This window comes from Dromaius novaehollandiae, chromosome 18 (genome assembly GCF_036370855.1).
Source record: "Dromaius novaehollandiae isolate bDroNov1 chromosome 18, bDroNov1.hap1, whole genome shotgun sequence".
Taxonomy (NCBI): Eukaryota; Metazoa; Chordata; class Aves; order Casuariiformes; family Dromaiidae; genus Dromaius; species Dromaius novaehollandiae.
The window spans coordinates 11985686-12002796 of NC_088115.1; the positions used below are offsets into that span (position 1 = coordinate 11985686).

Sequence of the window (17111 nt, forward strand, 5' to 3'; positions counted from 1 at the left end):
CTTTAAGAGCAAGAAGTGTTCTTTTGTTCTTCCAGGAATTTGGGTACCACAAACCAATCAACATACCCAGGTTCAGTTCCTGACTGGTGCTGGCTGTGTAATTTCCTATTTGATTTAGCTTTATTACTTAAACCACACACTGGGGGGGGGGGGGAAACTTTGGGATAAAAAGGAAAGACACAAAGTAGAAGAGGAGAAGAGGAAGACATTACAGAATTGTTGCTATATGTGTAAAATCACCATCCACTTGTTTGCCACTGTCAGCACAAAGTGCTTTTTATATAAGATCACTCTGGAGCTTCCTTGGGGATGCTCTGAGCCAGCCCGCTCTCCAGCGTGTGTGTGCATGTGTACGTTTTATGCCAGGGTCCCTGTAGCATTGAGGCTAGGAAGTTCAAATTCTATTCCCCTATTTTCAGGGGTTTATTGTGGGCCATTAAAATGAATCCTGGGATCCTGCTCCTTCCCCCCACCCCTGAGTTTTAGGTATTTCACTGAAGGAACACATTCCAGTTCTTAAAAACAAGCTAAAGCTGAGTGAAATAGCCCACCTCAAGGGGAGGAGGGACCCTCTAAATCACTTGTTGACTCGCTTTCCCAGCCCCAGCCTGTGAGATGTTGCAGGTGAGCTGTGAAGGGGACCGGCTGGGTCCTAACACAGAAGTCTGATGTGAAGCATCTTGTACCTTTAGGGCAGTAAAAAGTCAGAGAGCTTGGTCTTGCAGAAGTTGCCAATCCAGACCGAGTACACGGTGCACAGCTTCAGCTCTGAGAAGGGAACGCATCCCCATTTACATGAGCAGTTGTGCAGGTGCTTGACTTTAAATGTGTCCTGTGACTGCTCCTAGAAGTCAGTGGGCCAGAACATAAGCTTTAAAGTTGAGTGTATGCCTAAATGCTGCCTTAAATAGGGATGGGCTTCAACATGTGCCTGTGTTCTCCTGAGTTGGAGCCATGTATTGTAGGACTAGGACCTTTTTAATTAATAATGTAACTTAAAGATTAAAAAGCTTATGGAATTGGTTGATCGTTGAATGTTAAATTTTATTCCATGCACTAGAAGTTTTTTAATTAAAGATTTCACACTTAAAACACCTTTCAATTAATGCCAACGGGTAAAAGCAGGGATTGTTACAGAAAAATGGGCCCGAGTAACTGGCTTACCCCAGTGCATAGAAATGTCCCTCTCTTTGAGTACACTCCCCAGAAGAACGTTACAGTAGCAATGACTGTGCTTTTCTGTGTATTTCTTGCTGTTGGCAGTGTCTTGCCCCTAGTATTCTCTTGATGTATCTTGGTGTGTATATGTGATGCATTTTTCCTGAATTTGAATACATAAAACATGTATTCAGTTATGGATGTAAATATATATATATTTTTCTGCAGTCTCTGTGCTCTTGCCTTCAGTGATGTCTTACTGGAGTCGTGGGAAGGGAGGGGGGGAAGTGCCAAAATCAGACTTTCTTGAAGGCAAGAAAATAAAAGCAGTTTGTTTCGGTGTAATTGCCTTAGGCCAATGTGATGTTACTGAAACGTCAGAGGGTCCAAGGAATAAATATGGGACCCAGTGTCCCAGCTCACAAGGACTGCTGTGGGGCTCCAGTGCAGTCGGAGAGGTGGTCATGTTCCTACATCTCAGGGCTGGATTCCTGAGACTCGAGGGGAATCTGGAGAAGGGATTTAAAGAATACTCCTTCGTCCCTGGGGATGACATAAAATGTTCTTTGCTAAATTACAGCAGCTTCTGTTTGCAGAGGAAGCAGGTGGAGCACCATGGACATCCCACGCGCGTGCCTCTCCCACCCGCTTCTCCTTCTGGATCTGACCCCCACCGGTTAAGCCAGCTTGGTGCTACCTACAGCCTTCCCTGCCTACAGGAATCCTCACCTGCGCTTTAGGGATGACGTTTCCATCTGCTTGGTGCCGTCTGTGGGTTGTGCTGAGGACTTTGCTCTCTTTATAGGCCGCAGAGAACTGTTTCCAAGTGCCAGGTGGCTGTTGCTAACGTGCTGTGACGAGCAGGGCTGGGTGGTCCAGCAGCAGCCGTGTTTGGTAAGCCAGGCTGCTGCCCCACTCGCGTGGGCAGGGGACTTGAATACGGGTGAACCTGGTGCAGGTCTGACTGGTAGCTGAATGTTTTCCCCAAGTATTTTCAAGTAAGCTGGATTCAGCTTCCAAATTTTAATTGCCTAAAACCCATCGCTGTTAGGGTAGAGCATCAGCCACTGTTGAGGACTCGCTCACCAAAAATGGTGCTGAGCACTTGCAAAGCAGAAAGCGTGGCTTACTTAAGTGAGACCACAGATCCCTTGGACCTGATCAGAGGGAGACTCGACCGGAGTCGTATTCAAGATTTTTTGCGGAGGACTATCTGTAGGAGGTAAATAATCACTAAATGTGGGTGCAGTCCTCAGAATGGCACTCTCGCCAAGGGTACCGAGCAGTGAATTTTCGAAAGACGTGTGGGATTTCCTGGTTAGCTCTGCACCCAGCTGCTTTCGCCTTTGAAAGCTGTTCCTTGCTCCACACTGCTTGCACTTGAACAGTTGTCTTACACCATGTTGATGTTGTTTGTAGTTTTATTTTATTGCATAAAGGACAGTTACCTTCCTGCTTCTGTGGAGACCCTTGGTGTAGTACTGCTTTCTGTTACTGCTCAAAAGTGTATCCAGACACTTGCTATGAGGTTTGAAAAACAAGCAATGTAGGCTGGGGGTGGGAGTGGCATTTCATTTGCAGATGTATATTTTCCTCTCTTACCCACATTTAAAAATAACTAATTAGCAGTTGCATTTTTAGATTGAGTCTAATAATAGTTTCCCACTAACTAGTGACATTAGACCAACTTGTCTTGCCACCTAAGCCATTCTGTCCCAAAAAATAAATAGTCGCATTTTACGACGTGAAGGTATCGTGGTAATAAGGGATCGTCTTTGGTGGGTCACTGGGGCAGGGAGAAGAGCGATCGGATGTTGACCCTGGCCTGAGCTCTGCGTCTCCGCAGCGGCGTGGGAGGTGGGGAGGCTCCGGTTTTGGTGCCTGCTCTGGGAGGAATTTGTTCTCTCCCTGCTGTGGCTCCCGTCCTGCTCGCAGCCCGGCTGGGGCAGGACCCTCAGCCTCAGCCTCCTCCGGGTCCCTGTTACTGTTGGTGGAAAACCAGCCTCCCTTCCCTGGGCGGGTAACTTCAAACGCGGCCGTGCAGTGCTATCGCGTTCGAGCAATGCTCCACCGCGGCTGTTAAACCCGTGCTGCTCGTTTAACCCTGGGGGTGCAGATGCTTCAAGGCACTGCAGCTCGATTTGTCCCTTCCTTCTTTCCCCTGTCGGTACTGAAATGATAAGCAATATTCTGGTCAACCTAATTGCACGCCACTGCGGGTATTTTTGTGCTGTGACAGAAGATGACTTGCTCCTGGCTAGAAGTAGTACTTCATCAGACTGATCCTACGCACGAGCTACTGTGGAAAAAACGCCTCTTTCAGACCGTGTGTGTCAGAGTACCTGAAAATCCTGTCTCGAGATTTCTCTGATACCGGCTGCTCCGCTCTGGGTATCAGTCAGCAGCTGCCGCGCGGTTCTGCTTTCAGAGGATGACACTGAGTCAAAATACACTGACATCGAAAGACTGGTTTTCAGCTTTTTGAATAACTTCCATTACAGACATGAGCTGTCTGAGACTTCGTCATGGTTTGAAGTGTGACAGTGGCAAACTGTTACCATCCCATCCATGCTAAGGAGTTTTTAATGTGAAAATCTGTAGTAAGTCTCAAAAAAAATCAATGCACTTTTGTTGCCAAATTTCCTTTTATGGTCTTGGGAGAAGTTCAAATACTTCTCCGCGAGCTCTACAGGCGATGAAGCACAGCGTTATTAATCCTCACGGATACACGCAGCACTGAGTATCTTGCTGTCTGCGTGCAGCACGGCTCCCTTTAGGTGAGCGGACCTGTGTCACTCTCCCGGAAAGGCTCTTGGCCTACGATATTTAGGCTCCCCAGTCTGGTTAGCAACTGAGGGCTTGAGAGCTGATACCCGAACGTGCCCTGGGGCCTGCTCCATCGGTCGCTGTTCAGCGCTCCTGCACCACTCCGCTGGTGACACGCGGTGAACCTGGGAGCTGGGGTTTACAAATAGGCTAACACGTTATTTTTCTTGTTTAATGACAGTGAACATACAGCGGTTTTCTCTTAAAGCAAATACTGCACGGTGTGGTTTGAAGGATTTTTTTCCAAGGAAGGAAGGAACTCGCAGCTGATCAAATAGTTGCCAAACCAGTGGCTTGGCTTACATTAATTTGAGTGAAAACTGGCTCACACTGTCACTGAGCAGTTACTGGGGTGGCTCTGGTGCAAGCAGCGGTGATGTATCCTTGTCACAAGCCATTTGTTGCTTGGGGAAGGCTGTCAGGAGAGCAGGACAGTGCTCACACGACACAACCGATTTTAAGGGCAGTAGTTCAGCAGTTGCTGACGTTTTGTCGCTTTGCCGCATCCTCGGGGTTTTCTCAGTACTTTGCAATGCAAAACTGCTCCGGGAGCCCTTTGCCGCTGACGCCCGCGGCCCGTGCGGGTTTCTGGTTGCCAAATGAAACGTCGCCGGTTCCTTAGGAGCCCGGCGGGGACCGCGGCGCGTTTGGACTCGCGCCGTCCTGCCTGCGCAGCCGCGGCGGCCTCGCTGGCGCCTCTCGGGTCGCTTCCGATTTTAGGAGAGCCCGTGGGCTCGGCCGAGCGCGGCAGCACGGTATTTCTGTGCCGTAACCGAGGGCTGCGGCTGAGCTCTGCCGAGGGGGTGGTTTTGCTCCACGGCGACTAGAAGCAGGTCTGCGATCCCCGTTGTAAGCAGCTATATTCCTGCTTAGAAAGTCAGCAGAGATGCAGAGAAAACTCTTGCCTTCTGCTCCCCAGCCTTTATTTCCTGTGGTCAGTAAAGAAAGAGGAAAAAGGAGAGGTTCTTGTTATGCCCAGAGGGAAAAACACACGGAAAAGCTTCAAACCTCGTTTGCTCTTCCGCTGACGAGCCTGCCCTGCCCTCCCTGAGCCAGCCCCGATGGCCGTACCGCATCGCTTCTTCCCCTTGAGGTCTCCCTCGCGGTCACTCACCCTCTGAACCGAAACCGAGCCGCGGCTGGCTGAGCAGAGGCAGAAAGCCGAGGTTTGCTGCGGGTCCGTGCGCGTCCCTAGCCCGGCACGGTGCAGTGGTTGGTCACTGCAGAGCCAGGTGACAGCGTCATGCCGCGTTCCCCAAACATTTTCCCTTTTTCCTTTTTTTTTTTTGCCGAAAACGATAAGCTGCGAGTCTGGAAGCTTTGCTCCAAGTGGTGCCGCCCGGGTGGAAGGGGAGGAACTTCACGCCGTGGGAGCACGCGGGCGCCCACCTGAGCGACCGGGCAGCACACGTGGTGCTTACACTGCGCTTAAATACTGGGGTATCTTGATAATCACTGTGAAATCTGCTGTGGGAGCCATTCGTGCTGCTTTTTGCACAGGCCGTACTTGCATTTTTTGCATGGTTATACATTATAGTGCTTGTGCCTTTGGCTTTTCTGCTGTAAGGGGGAGTTTTATCTTCACGTTTCATCTGTTTTGGGCACTTTTTGTATGCACTTTTTTCATTTGATCTTCATCTCTGCTTTTCGTGTGATGTAAATGAGTATATATAAAATAGCTCAGATTTGTACTCAGTGCTAAAAAAACCTGTACAAAATGATTTTTTTTGTTTACATCTCAGAGGCACATAAGTCATGTTCTACATCACTTTGCAAATGAAATTTAACATAATTAGCAGCTCTTTGTTGTCTTTGGGAAATGCTGTGTCAGACGATTCCCCTCGCTCCTCGAAGGCGGGAGGGAAATCGCCGTGCCGGCACGTCGCCCTGCTCCGCCGCCCGGGCTCGGCGCTGCGGGAAGCGGCCGTGGGAAGCGGCCCGGGGCTCCTGCCGGTCCCCTCCCGCTCGGAGCCTCGAGCCGGTCCCTCTCCCGCACCCCGCGCCCGGCGTGCGCCCGCCCCAGCCGCCCTGCTGTGACAAACCATGGCAGGCCCACGAAAAATATACATACATACATACGTACATACGTACATATACATATATGTCCCCTAAGAAACAACCCTGCAAAGTTTTGCTCTATACAGTATGCTGTGCCAGTCTCACGGAGCAGGGCTTTTCAGAAATGCCGCCGCCACCCCCTTGACAGATCTCGAAGCTGCTGCAGAAGCAAGGGGCTGCGTTTATTTATTTGTTTATTTATTTATTTGTTTGTTTATTTATTTATTTCACTTCTGAGGCTGCTTGCTGCGGGGTAGAGCCAAGGCCGCTCCAGAAAAACCCGGGAAAAGCAGCCACCTCCCGTGGTTTGGGTTTAATCCCCTCCCGTAGCGGCACGGGTGCCGGGATGTCGGCATGGCTGTGATGCGCTGTCGCGCCGTTTTCTCTGTATTTCCTCGAAGTGCTGTGTGGGGGCAAGAAGGCTAAACCGTGCTGACGTGGAGCCTTCCGGGCAGCCGAAACGTTGTGCGAACAGATGTGTAAATAAAATATTTGCTCTCCCTGTGCGACTCAAAGGTCGTCTTCAGCGGGTGCCTGGCTCAGGTTTTGGACTCTTTGCCCCGAAGAGGCAGGGAGCGATGGGGAGCGGGCAGAGGGGCACCGGGCCGGGCGGGGAGGGGTCGCGAGGACACCGGCCAGCCGCAGCCCTCGCCGAGCTCCGGCGAAGTCCCCGGTGCCGCGACCGGCCGGCGCTCGGCACCTGGCTGCTCCGAGCGACCCCGGACCGGCTCTGCAGACGTCGGCCGGGTGCTGCCGCCTTCCCAGGCAACGCGGCGTCCCGAAACCAAGCCCCAGCCTCAGAGACCTGGTCAAAAACGCCCAGCACGATCTTAGCATTGCTTTTTACATTAACAACATGGGACTTCGTGCTTAGGAGGCGACGGCTCCTCTCCCGCGGGGCGGCCAGCCCTCCCGCGCCGCACGCGTTTGTGCGAGCAGCGGCCGCCGGCACCGCGCGGGCTGTGAGGAGGTCGCCCAGCTCGGCCCCTGACGCGGCACGGCCCGGTCGCAAACGCGCGGGCGTACGGCGGAGGGGGACCGGGCTGTGCGTGCCGACGGTCTGCTCCCACCGCGCTCCCGTTCGTTTCTCCCGGGATGTTTATCGGCTTTCTGCAGCCTGACGATGGTTAAAAACTGGAACCCAGAATGAGGAATTGCAGCGCGAAGCTGAAGAGCGGCTCAAACCCACATCCTCCACATCCTCCCGCTGCCCCACGGCCGGCGGTGATGCAAAAGAGAGCTGATTCACTCCTTGGTTTAGCCGAGCATCAGCCCTAAGACCAAACATTTGGTAGCTGGAAACCCCGAGGAGGAAACCCTAAGGATGTGGTGGTGTATTTGTGATTTACGCTGTTAGGGTTTTGCTGCGTAGCCAGGAGGCCACGGGACTGAAGGAGAAGGTGCAACTTGAGCGCGAGCATCAGGAGGTGGCTCCTGGCACAACCGCGCGTCAGGCGGCCGGACGCGGGCCACGGGCCGGGCCGGAGCGCGGCGGGAGCGGGCGGCGCAGCCCTCTGCTTCCCTGCGCGTTTGCCCGGAGAAACGTCCCAGCCGGCAGCACGGGGACAAGCGAACGCCACGCTGCCGGGCGCCGCGCAGCCGCTCCGCTGCCGCGGGGGGAGCGACACGGGGGGGGAGCCGGCGGCGGCGCGGGGGGGCGGCGGCGCGGGCGGGACGCTGCGCCGACGACGCCCGACGCCGGCGGACGCCGCCCAACGCTGCCCGACGCCGCGCGACGCCGGCGGACGCTGCCCAACGCTGCCCGACGCCGGCGGGCGTTGGCGGCGCGCGGGCGGGACGCCGCCTTCCACTGGCTGCGCGCGGCTGCTGCTAGCCCGTCAGGCGCGGTGGCCAAGTGGTAAGGCGTCGGTCTCGTAAACCGAAGATCGCGGGTTCGAACCCCGTCCGTGCCTGCCGAGGGAGCGCGGCGCGCTGGCCGCTCTGCGGCGGGGGGGCCGCGGACGGCGCCTTCTTTGCTGCCGCTTTTTGTGCCCGGGGGCCGCGCTGCGGGGGGGGCGGGGGCCGCTGCCCCGGGTCGGGGCGCGGAGCGTCCTCGCCCTGCTCCCAGGGAGCCCCCAGGGGCCGGGGGGGCCGCGCACCCCCCCCGCGGAGCCGGCCCGGTGGCCACGGACGCTGCAGGTCCCCAGCGTGGAGCTGCCAGGCCGCTGCCTGCGCCGCCCCCCCGCCCCGAGCGAGACCTGCCCCTGCTCTGCGTGGGTCCCCTCGCTGGATGCACCGCTGGGAGCGGCGCGTTTCCACAGGTAAAGCAAAAAAACCACCAAAAAAGCAAAGAGAAAAGGTGCTGGAGATGGAGCAGGGGCGCGTCGGGCTGCTCCCCACTCGCCCTCCCTGGCTGGGGCCGGGGGTCTCGGCAGCTCCCCCCTCGCTGGCCGTGGAGGGGTCGCGTCTGCTCGCCCTCCCGCCCCGCTCCCAGCCACTGCATTGCGCTCGGTCAAGAAACACATCTCGTTCGGCCTCTTTTAAAAAAACAACTGCGGCTCTGGAGCGTCTGTGAACTTTAACCGGGGCAGCGGCACGGGCACGGCCGGGCGCCTGGTTCTGCTTGCCTTGGACCCAAGTCCTGCCCGAAACACGTGCAGCCTCACGGGTGGCCCCCCCGGAGGTGCTTTGAGACACTTTGATTTTCTTTCCCCCCCCCCGGGAAGACAGTGAGCGCCCGCCCTCTGCATGCAGCTCCTCTCTCCAGTGCGGAGTTAGTGAATGAGGAGTAAAGAGAGGTCCCTTTAGTTGCCTAATAAAAACACGTTGCAATTAATACGGACTAAATGATCGTTTCTGCTGAATATCTTGGCCGTGTTTAGAAGCAGAGCGTCCCGAGCTCCCCGCGTTGGTGAGCCGATCGTTCAGCGTCCGGACGTCTCTGGGACCCCCCTAAAACGTCGCTCGGAGTCAGTGCAGAGAGGACCCGACCGTGGTGGGGCTGCGGAGGAGATGTGGGGCGCACCGAGCCGAGCCGCGCTGCCGTCCCGCACAGCCCGGAGAACAGCGGCCGCCGAGGCCCCGCTACGCGGCCACGTAACCCAACCGCGAGCAGATAACCCCGCTGCGGGAATCGTCCCGCGGCCCCGGCACCGGGAGCCCCTTCCCGTCGCGCGCCGAGGTTAACGACTACATTTGTCCTGCCGGCGGAGCGGCTTCGTGTTTGCAGCTAATACCCCATTGAATGCCGCGGTGTTTCTAAAATCGCATTAAGAAAATGATAGAGATAGGAAATGAGAATTTGCAGAAAGGGTTTTTTTTCCCCTCCCCGGAAAGCTGCGTCCGTGGCCGTCACGCCGAGTCGGCCGTGGATGGCTGCAGCTCCCGGCCCACGAGTCGCCGTCCCCGAGCGGGGGTCATTTCCCCCGCGCTGGGCACCGCGGCGCCCGCGAGCTCGGGGAGCATGTGTTTCGCTTTAGGGAGGCGACGGCAGCCCCGTCTCGCGCTCCGGCGGCGGCGGCGGAAGGACAGACACGGGGCCACCGGGGCCGGGCGCCCGCTGCCCCGCTCCCCCGCCGCGCAGGAACCCCCCGGGCTGCGGAGGTGCCGCGCCGGGCTCCCGCTTCGTGGAGCCTTTGGGAGGACCTGGAAAGAAGCTCCTACACTGGCTCATGGCTCCTGTAAAGAAGGACCGGTGGGGGCAAGACGAAGACAAGGCGACATGCGCGAGGCTGCTGAAAACAGCGAATTCAGCCGTTGGTCAGCCCGTGAGCGAAGCAGCATGCCGCCAGCTCAACCAGGGAGGAACTTCATTCCTGGCTCGCGCTCCTCCCTCCGTGCGTCAAGGTACGTTATCTCCTGTGATTCCTTGTGCTACGCATCGGTCTGGTTGTTATGAGCAGCTTTTGGTACAGCTACGGAGCAAGAATGTTACTAAGAGCGAAGGCCAGCGCGTGCTGATACGAGGGCGCGTGGCTGGCGGGTGTCACCTGCCGTCTCTGCAGGCAGCAGCCGCGTCGTTTTCTGAAAGCCGTTGAAGACTTTTCTCGTTCAACCCAAGCGATTTCTGCAGCCCCCCCGCCAATTATCTGAGAAACGGCTCCTGGCTTTTGCACCGTCCTTAAGACCTGCTGGTCCTCACCGGGCACCGCCACCGTAGCACAAGTTACTGGGTGCTGCCATCCCGGGTGCTCAAGAAATGCTTCATTTCGGTGCATCTCGTTTCCAGAGTGCTCGTACGCCCCGTTCCCTCCGCCAGACCTTTCTGCCCGTGGTCGGTGATTCACTTTGCGTTTGCTCTGCTTCAAACAGCGTGTTCCCTGGCTCCGAGCGCTCCTCGGGCTGCCGGCCAGGGAACACTGTCTTCTGCGGGGGGGACTGCTCCGCAGCGCTCATCCAAGGGAGCAGCCAGGCGACAGATTCGGCGGTGTCCCCTCGGTGCCGCTCCGGCCGCGCGAGCCGCCAGGAGCCACCGGCCACCTCCGTGGCGGTGCTGGTGCCGCGAAGCGCCGAGTGCGCCCAGGCTCCAGCGGGATCGCTGCGCACGCGGCTGGTGCACGCGGCCTCCGTAGGGATACGGGAGAAAACCCCGGTGCAGACACCGGGGTGGGCACCCGGACGTGGAAGGGCTTTTGCAGGCCGGAACCTTTCGAGCCGCCCCGGAGGGCTGCTCAACGCCGCGCTGCCGCTGCCGCTGCCGAGCAGGCTGCGCCCGGGACGGTCGTGCAGCGGGGCTGGAGCCCGCCGTGTCGGAGGAGTAACGCAAGGCCAGGGAGCAGGAATGGAGCGAACTCTGCTGCTCGCGGTGTGCCGGCCGTCCCTCCCGACATCACCTCGCACCGCTGAGGGCCTGGGGACGGCTTCGTGACACCCTTTCTGCGCCGAGTGCGGGGATGAGCGCCGGGGCCGTGCGCGCAGGGACGGTGCGCGGCTTTCCCGGGAACACGCTCACGGTCACGGTCACGGTCACGGTCACGGTCACGGTCACGCCGCCTTGCCGGGGCGCCAGCAAAGGCCGCTGCCGTCTTCGCGACGGGCCAACGCGGCGCTGCGCTGGGGCCCGCGGGGACGCAGAGCCTGTGGCGGGGCTGCGCGGGGCACCCAGCTGCGCTGCGGCCGGCGGCAGCGGTCGGCCCGGCGGAGCGGCGCGGAGCGGCGCGGAGGAGCGCGGCGCGGCCGCCAGGGGGCGCCCTACACCCGCGGCCGCGGGGCGGTGCGCGGCGCTGCGCGGCTGCCCCGGCGGAGCCGCCGCCGGGCGGAGCGCGGAGAAAGGGAAAAGGGAGGGAAAGAAAAAGAAAAAGAAAAGAAAAAGGGGTGGGGGGGGAAGGCGACTGGCCGCGGCGCGGGCGGCGGCGGCGCTTCCTGCGCGGGGCCGGATGGGCCGCGGCCGCCCGCGGAGGGCAGCGGTGGGCAGGGCGCCGGGTGCGCGGCCGCTGCGCGCCGCGGGGGTGGGACCGGCCGCGGCCTTAAACGGCGCGGGAGCGGCGCAACACGTGGAGCCAACTTTCGAGGGATGCGCGGGCGCTGCGCCGCTCTGCTCGCCGCGAGCCGCTTTGGTGCTTTTTTGGGTGGTTTTGTTTTTTTTTTAATCGCTGCTTTGGGGTATTTCCCCCCCCCCCTTTTTTTTTCCTTCTCTCGCCCGCTTCTCCTCCGCTGCTCACCGCGCTGGGACTTTTCAAGCACGCCGGGGCGAGCGCGGCGTTTGGAAAACCGAGAGAAATGTTGCAACGTCCCCTGTGGCACGGATTTCTGTTTTTTTTTTTTCCTTTCCCTTTTGCAAGGGCAAAGAGGAAGGGTGGAAAAAAATCCCTCGGCGTGATCAATACCGGCTTGAATATCCGTCTGCTGCCGACTCGGCTGGCGGGGAGGAAAGGGGCACCGGGAGCCCCCCCCCCTCCCCCGGCGCTGCTCCGCACTTAGTTGCGGCTCCCGTCCGAGCCCCCGGCGCACGGGGGGGCCGCGGGGTCCCCTCCTCGTTCCGATCAGGTAACGGAGGGGCTCGGGGTTAGTGTCGTTATTATTATTTTTGTTAATCCGGGCTGTCGGAGCCGCGCGGGGCTGCTTTCCCTCCGCGGAGCTCCCGCAGGAGCGGGCCGGGCCCGGCGGTGCCGAGTCACGGTGCGCCGCGGGGCCGGGCCGGGCTGCGGGGCCGGGCTGGGCCGGGCCGGGCGGCTGCGGGGCCGGGCCGGGCCTCCCCCCTCCACCCCGCCGCGGGCCGGGCCAGCTCGCAAGTTTGGGGAGGGGGCGGTGCGGAGCGGTGCCTCTTCCCCCCCCCCCCCCGCGGCCGGGGCGCTGCTGCGGAGCGGCGGGCGCGGCTCTGCGCCTCGGGGAGGCACCGGGCGGCGAAAGGAGGGAAATTACAGATATTAAAAAAAACAAAAAAAAACAAAAAAGCAGTATCGCAGGCGGCGACCGACGGGGCGCGTTGAGGGCTGGGTCTTTGCGGGCGAGATGAGAGGTTCGTGTCTTCAACTGGCCTACAAAGTCCCAGTCCTCGGCGCCCAGGACCTGCCGCGGGCGACGACGGGGCCGCGCCGCGGGGCCCGGCCCGACCCAGCCCGGCCCGACCCGACCCGGCCCAGCCCGGCCCGGCTGCTCGGGCGCGGCGGCGGCGGGGGTCCCGGTGCCTGCGAGGACGGAGCCGGTTCTCCGAGCCGTAAGTGCGCTTCGCTCCCGCGGGGCCCGGCGCATCCTTCCTCCCGGCTTTCACTTTCGGGAAACGCACCCGCTTCTTTTTATTTATTTATTTTTTCAATAGAAACCCGCTCCCTCGCCCCCGGCGCGGCCTGGCTCCCTCCTCGCTCCTTCAGTGCTTTTCCCCTCGTCCTCCCCCCGCGCCCTCTTACCGGCTTTGATTTCACTCCGGCGAGCGCAGGGCGTTGCTCCGCGCTGCTTTTCTCGGGCACGGTGTTCGGCACGTACATACAGCCCTGTGCATGTGTGTGTATGTATATATGTGTGTGTGTGTGTATATATATATATATATATATCGGTTCTTGCTTATATAACACCGTCCTTACAACTGCGCCCTTCTGTGCTACGTTGCTTGTTGAGGTCCTACCTGAGAGTTATTTGGAGGCTCCTCGCAATTTTTTCGCGTGTAGGTGTTTTGTGCAGTTGAGGGTATTGATCTAGCGTAAGGGAGGAGGACGAGTGGCAACGGCGTTCTCATGGAAAAGTTGTATAAAAGGGAAAATTCTACTCTTCCTATGTGTTTTTGAGCCACTTAGTGTTGAATTTTGTCTCTGCCGTAGGGTCGAGCAGGGCTCTGCACCGTGTGTGGGGGTACACGGGTGCACACACCGCGCACGCACACAGCCTCCGAGCTCCCGTCCCGTGAGCGTTTTGAAGCCCTGATTTCTGATCTGCCTTCTGCACAATTTGCCCGTTAAAACGATGATTAATATTTACGTAGTGTTCTGCTGTTTGCAAAGACTTGCAAGCAGTGTTACAGGGCTCCGCATACTGGTTTTCCTCCTTCAGCCCTGTGTAGCCCAGCAGTCGTGCACCGCTTACCAGGCGTGTGCGAGTGCGAGTGGTCGCTGCTGCGACCGGTGCTGGGGTGTGCGGCCCTCGCCGCACCCGAACGACTCCCGCCCGCCTCTGTTGCGGTCGCCCGTTGGGGTTCCGGGGCGCTGACTCTGGCTCGTGTCCATTTGCTCCATAAACCTGGCCTAAGTGCTGGTTGGGAGCTTTCTTTGAAAGCGAATTTAAAAGGGAGGGTGTTTTGCGGGTTTCTTCTCCCCACCACCCGATTTTTTCCGGAGAGGTCTGTCTAGCGGCCACGGAAAGGAAAAGCGTGTGAAAGCGAGGAGAAAAGGCAGAAACACCGCCCGTCACTGCTTTGGAGAGGCTGCAGTGGGGGAAAGTGCTGCTGGCCCGCTCGCAGCCCTCTGCTCCCCGCAGATCTTCCGCTTTTAGCGAACGTAATCTGCAGTGAAATCACAGAAACCCGATTCTCGCCATCCGCCCTGGAAGAGGCCGGGCGCAGCGCAGAAGGGCTCCGCGCGCAGAGCCGCGGCGTCAGCACCGGGGCCGGGGGGGCCGGGGGCCGTGTCCCAGCGCTCGGCAGCCCCCCGGCCCCCCCGGCCCCACGCATCGCGTCTGGCCCGGCGGCGCGTTCGGGGGGCGGCTGGCACTGCTGCCGCCGGCCCGGGCGCCTGGACGCGGTGCCGGGTGGGAGCGGGGTTTCCCTTTCGCCGGAGACTTTCTCGGTCGCGGGTTGCTTCGTGGGCCGGGCAGGCTGCTGGGCTCGGCTTCTGCCAGACTCCTCACGATCTGGGAAACTTTCTTCCTGCAGTAATTGTTTTCTTCTTGCCTTTAGGAAACTTTGGCAAGTTTTGCCTCCCCTCCTCCCCCCAGTCTGCAAAGCTATACAGCACAGTTCGGGCGAACTATTTTTCTGCTTTAGGTGCTTCGTTCAGGATCCAGTAAAAGCCTGGTTCCTTTCGGGAGCGAGCGCTCAGCACTTTGCAGTCATCAGGACTCATTAAATATGTTCATCCGAGCTCCCAGCCCCCCAGTCACTTTAATTTGGTTTTTCCTTTCTCAGTGTCATTTGCCAAGGTGAAAGGACATGTATTTTTTTTTCCAAGCAACATTCATCTGTTTGAACTCGCGTGGATGTGGTTGTTCGTAGCTGCTAGGGCTCGCTGATATAGGCATGTATCTTTTCTCCCTTCCTCCCCGTTATGGGTGGCTGTTTCGGGTGCAGCTGTCCGTGCGGCGCCGACGGCTCCCGGGCAGCGTTCAGGGTGCCCCGAGGATTTATTAATACTGCTCCGAAGGCCGGGCTGGGGGGGGCCGCGGCTGAGCAGCCTCCAGACGCTGGAGAGGATGGTTCGAGCTGCTGCAAGCTGTGGACCAGCTCCTACGCTGCTGCTTGAGCTCTGCGACTTTCTTTAACATGCTTCGCTCCCGGGGTGCAGGTCCCCCCCCCATAATGGGGCTTTGGTTTATTTTCACCCCTAAACTCGCTGCCCCTCGCCGGTCTCCCCGCGCGTGCGAGGGTCCCCCCGGCCGGCGCGGCACCGCGCCGCTTATCGGGGCCTTCCGGGGAAGGTCGCGCGCTGCAGGGGTGGCACTCGCGGGGCGGGTAAATGTTTGGCAGCTTCTCCTGCTGCAACAAAAAAGGGCCATATTTTATCTGCGATAAGGCCTGGAAGAAAACTGCCTTAAGCACCCCGAGCGATGCCGAAACTTCATAAACGAGGGCCGGGCCCAGCTGGCAGTGCCCTGCCGCGGCTCCGGCCCCGCGCCGCGGGTTTTCGCTGCTTGGCGGAGGGGTTGTGGCTTTGGCTCGCGTCCGATGGTTTGGGGGAGCGAGAGGGGTTGTGCACGTGCGTGTGTGTGCCTGTCTGTGCATGCATGTGTGGCTGTGCATGTGTGTGCATGTGTGTGCATGCACATGTGTGCATGCGTGTGCACGGCGCGGTGCTCGCGGGAGGGCTGCCGCTCCGTACCGCAGAGAGGGGCAGGGAGCCCTTGCAGAGGGCTCGGTGCCGTCGCCAGGCTGCACGTTGGCACGGGCCGGCAGCGCCGGGGAAAATACCCATGGCCGCGGCGGGCGGGAAGCGAGCCAGCGGCGGGGGCTGCGTCCTCCTCCCAGCCCCGCGTGGGCGAGCGGGGCAGAAGCGGGATAACCGCAGGATCCCTGTGTTTCCCGCGCGGATTTGTTGGGGGCTGCGTCTGCAGGGTTCGTCCCGGGAGTCTTGACTTGGCGGTGCCACCGGCGTTGTCCTTCCTCGCTGGTGTTGATGCCCGACCGGGATCTGGCGAGTGAAATCAGGCGACTTTGAGGAAACACGATTTTTTATTCTTTGCTTCGGACCCCCGGTGAAGCTGCGATGGCCCCGTGGGCAGGTGGCTCGTGCCGGGGCCGGTTGGGGCCACGGAGCTGCTGGAAGAATCTTGTGCGAGAAGCCAGCTCGTCTCGTAAAGGAGACCTCGAATGCAGCTCGGTTAAAATCTGCAGGGTTTAAAACTCTTGCTGCTACTTGGACAGGCTGCGAAGGGGCAAGTGCCCCAGCTCTGCCTTCGCGGGCGCAGTTTGCACTCGAAGGACGCTGCGAAAGCGGGTTGCACGTCTCGGTTGCATTTCAAGTATTTTGTATTACAAAACCCGCTCGCACTACAGGGGCGGTTTGTGTGGTCGCGACCGCGCCTGTTAATTCCGAGGGAGGTATTTCGGGGGGGGGGGGGGGGGACGCTGTCACGCGCGTGTGGCGGTGCGGAGCGGGAGGCCGAGGGGTGATCAGTCGCGGGCCGGCTCGCCCGTTTCGCTTGCATTTACTTTGGACCGCAAAACTGAACAAATAACCTAACTAGTGAAAAACCTAGATATTCATGGTATCTAGTTTTTTTTCAATCTCATTGTGGATTATTTAGCAATAGTTGATGGTATTTTGTGTATTACGTTTTTAACATAGTGGGAGTGTTTGTTTGACTTACCTTATGGGCCTGAAAGACGGCCTGAATCTAAGTTTTAAAAATAATTTCTATTAATATTTTTAAAGCAATTGCACTGAGGAACAAAATTCAGCTGCACAACAGTAGCTGAAGTGCTTAAATCTGCGTTAGCAAAGTGCTTCTAAAACTTCGTCCCAAAGACACGGTCACAAACCGTTTCGCACGGGCTGTGGCTGTGACGCCAAGCGCTGTGCTAAGCTTGGGCTTACGTCACGCCAAGTCCCGGCCTAAATTTAGCTCTGGACTCGAGTGCTGCCTCCTTCCAGGACTTTAATTTCTGTATCGATGGCCACTAAAGGCAGCGAGAAGCAATGAAACGACGTTTTTTCCTGACAGCGTTCGCAGGTGTCTCTGCAAACACAGCAAGAAGCTTCTCCCCTTGGGGTTCCCAGCGGCACGGGCTTCCCCGTGCGCGTAACTGCGGGCGGTAGCTGCTGGTTCACGTGCCCCAAATAAAGCTGTAATAACTCCAAAGAGCAAGGAAAAGGCTTGCGAGACGGCCTAGGGTGTTATGTAATAGTTACATAAAGTGTTGGATGCTTTTATGCTTTTAAGATATTATTGCCTTTAAAAAAAGAAAAAAAAAAAAAAGGGGACATACACTGTAGTTTCATTGCGAAACATCTGGTAGGAGTTTAATCTTGAAATAGGGACTGGGGTTG

The 17111-nt window shown here is 58.6% G+C and overlaps 1 non-coding gene across 1 annotated transcript; it reads left to right on the forward strand.

The window, feature by feature from the left end:
• The first annotated feature begins 7883 nt into the window (after positions 1-7883).
• TRNAT-CGU (transfer RNA threonine (anticodon CGU)) lies at positions 7884-7955 on the forward strand. The gene has a single exon. It is a non-coding gene; the product is annotated as a tRNA-Thr (tRNA).
• The last annotated feature ends 9156 nt before the right edge of the window (positions 7956-17111 follow it).